Below are 3591 nucleotides of genomic sequence, written 5' to 3'. Positions count from 1 at the left end.
TCCAATACTTGAGGAGTGTTTGGGAAAACCAAAAAAGAATATTTCAATGCAAAGTTTAAAAAAAGGAATGAGTAGTATATAGTAGGTCACCTATCACCTCCAAAATTATTTACCAAGGATATTACCTCAATTTTTTTTACCATTTTTTAATATTTTGATTTTCAAATGATTTTATGTATTTTAATGTAAAACATACAATTTTTTAGAAGTCGAAAAATACGTTTTTGAACTTTTTATAAAATAATTTTAAAAAACTAGACAAACATCTTGGCGGTGAAATTCGACCTACTATATACTATTCCTAACATAAAATGGAATTTTAGTATTAATAAATTTAGAAATGAGTTTTAGAGAAGATATAAATATTAAACAAAAACAAATTCTAGAACACAAAACAAGAAGATTACGACGTAGAGAACAAATAGTAAATAAACACAGAAATACAATGTATATGGAAAATATACCATTTAACAAATTGACAATTGATTATCTATTTAAGAGTTAAAAAAATATGAATCAATTTTGAAGAAAGATGTCAATAAGAAACAAACTATTAGTCAAGACTTCAATCCAAAAACCATGAAAAAACTGTATTCAAGACTTTATTACTCTCCATATTTTAATAGTTATGAAGTTGATTTAGCTTTCTTTGATTCTGGAAACAGTACCAAACAAAATATCTACATGTTCATTATTAATATTAACACAAAATATTTATATGTATTTTCACTTTATAATAAAAACAATGACAGTTTAATAATGCCTTTTAATACTTTACTTAATGTTGGAGTTGTTTTTGATAACATACGTTTTGATGGTGAATCTGCATTGTACAGCACTTTTATGTCAAATTATTTCAATAAATTGAATATAAGAACATATTCATCTTCATCCAAACATATTAATAAAAACAGAGTTGTAGATCGAGTTATTAGAACAATTAGAACTGCTTATGATAATACACTGTCGAGATACGTAAACAAAAATCAAGATATACTTATTCAAGAAATTGTTACTTACTATATTTTTTTAAAACATAATAAAACTGGTTATCGACCTATTGATATGCAATACATACCAAATTACAACAATATGTATAAATGCTATCAACTTGAATATGATTTTATTAATCAAATGGTTAAGAAGAATGATGAAATATTATATAAACAATTTGAAAATGGATTTTTATCTTATAAATATGGAGACAAGTTAATAATATATTTGGATAATAGCAATAACAATACTTTCAGAAAGACAAGAAATTATTTTAGTACAAAAGCAACAATGATAAGATATGATCATGGTAACATAGTATGTAAACTTGATGATAATGATAAAATTGTAACAATTCCGTGTTTTTTGTACTTCACGATTGCATCTAATTCAATATTACTAATAAAGTCGAATCGAATATAATCTACGCGAGACTAATTTACAATTTAAGTTATTTATGTATATGTTTATTTTTTGTTTTATAAAATGAGAAAATTATATATGAATTTACATAATAATAATTGCAAAGTAATAAATACATATTAATTTGAAGTTGAATTACCAATTGAATTTGTTTCTTCTACTAATAATAAGTATATTAACACTATTGCTACTAGATTCTATAATTCATCTGGTCAGATTGATTGTGGAAATATTTTAAGAAGTCATTTGAATACTTTTAATGATTATCCTTCACAAGATAGTTTTATAATTTTTGCTAACAGTGATAATCCAAAATCATTTGAAATCAAAGACAATAAAAAAAAATAAAAATATGGTTTACTGATTACAAAAATAATATAATCAATATTGATTCTGAATATTATTTTATTGTTCAGTTAGAGTTAGTGTTTTAAACACTATGTATTCTTGGTGTTATATCTGTTGTTAATATTTTTTGTTCTTTTAATTTGAATAATCTCTTTTCAAACAAATATGTAAATATTTTTAATATTGTAATAAATATTATCAGAAATCTAAATGATAATAATGAAGCTAATTCTACTATTTTTTCTAATTCAACCATATAGTGATTTGAAAAAAAAACACATTATGGAATCTTCGATTATGTTAGTGATTTAAAAAATTACCATAAATCGTTTCTAGAATTATAATTATTATAAGCAACACTTGATTCAAAATTATCATAAATTGTTGTTGTGGTAGTTCTTCCTAATGAATTAATAATATATGTTTTATAATCTGTAAAATTAGAAACAGCTTTAAATGACATATATATTTTTAGTGAAGAACCTTTACATGTTTCTGTAATAGATGATGTATTTGTTATTTGTAAATTTGGTTCTATTAGATACATCTGATTACTATCTATAGTTATATTATTCCACATTAAATAAGGATTACTTCCTGAATAATTAATACCTGGATAAAATAAATTATTAAGATTACAATATAAATAAACACACATTGGTTTAATTGTTATTGGTGTTAAATTACTATCTGATGTAAAATTCTTTGGTAAATATAAACTGAAATAATTAAAACAATAAAATCCATCACCCCCAAAATAACCAACTGTATCTGGTATTATTATTATTATTATTGGATGCTCATTTACATTAAATGAATTTTGTACTGTTGTATATATTTTTCCATTCAACATACTTGCATTACTAACTTGTTCAATAACTTTATAAATTTCATTATTAATAATTACATATGGAACTACCTTTACTGTTCTATTTGTTGTTAAGAATTCTGTAACATTATCAATTTTTATTCTGAAATTTGCAGTTTTATCAGTTTCTGATTTAATAGAATAAGTAATATTTTTATATGTTGTCACATCTTGTGAAATTATATTTGGATATAAATATATCATTTTTGGAGTTGGTATTGAAGCTATTTTTGTATCTGTGTAAGCATTACATGAAGAACCAATATTGTCGCTGTAAGAGTTACACGCTGATGCAATCATATCAGAATATGTATTACATACTAATGCTACATTGTCGCTGTAACTTTTAGATTATTATAATATGTTAATATTTCAGAATTTATATAATCAGTCGAAGAAATATCTTTTGTATTTATACTTACTATTCCATCTATGCTTGTAATTTTATCAGTTGTAATTTCATTAGATGTTATTGTAGAAGGATTAAAATATAATGTGCAAAAAACACTATTTTTACTTTTATCTTGATAAGCTGTTGAAAATACTTCCATTCATTACTAAAAATAAAGATTAAATATATTATCATTTTATTTGAACATAGTATCTAAATCAACACTAGTAAGTAGTTCGACCTTATTTGGTGATAATGACCACATAGCATCATTTAATAAAATAATATTAATAGCATTAGTATTAACTGAACCAGTAGATCCACTTGGTTTAATTTATGGATTATAATCTCCAAACATAGGTGTTGCTTGAAGTGTTAATTGAATATTTGCTGTAGAATATAAACCATCAAAGAAACATCCAGAACCATATCTTTCTAAAGGAATTGACATCATAAAATCTGTAGCATCACTTAAATATTTAATATGTTTAGATGAATCATTAGTATTTTCAGAATATTCATTAAACGTTAAACTATTAATTATAGATTGAGGAGCTGCAAATAATGT

The sequence above is a fragment of the Entamoeba invadens genome, assembly GCF_000330505.1.
Source record: "Entamoeba invadens IP1 unplaced genomic scaffold scaff_1105074726103, whole genome shotgun sequence".
In the NCBI taxonomy this organism is placed as follows: Eukaryota; Evosea; order Mastigamoebida; family Endamoebidae; genus Entamoeba; species Entamoeba invadens.
Note: the sequence above shows the minus strand (reverse complement) of the source record.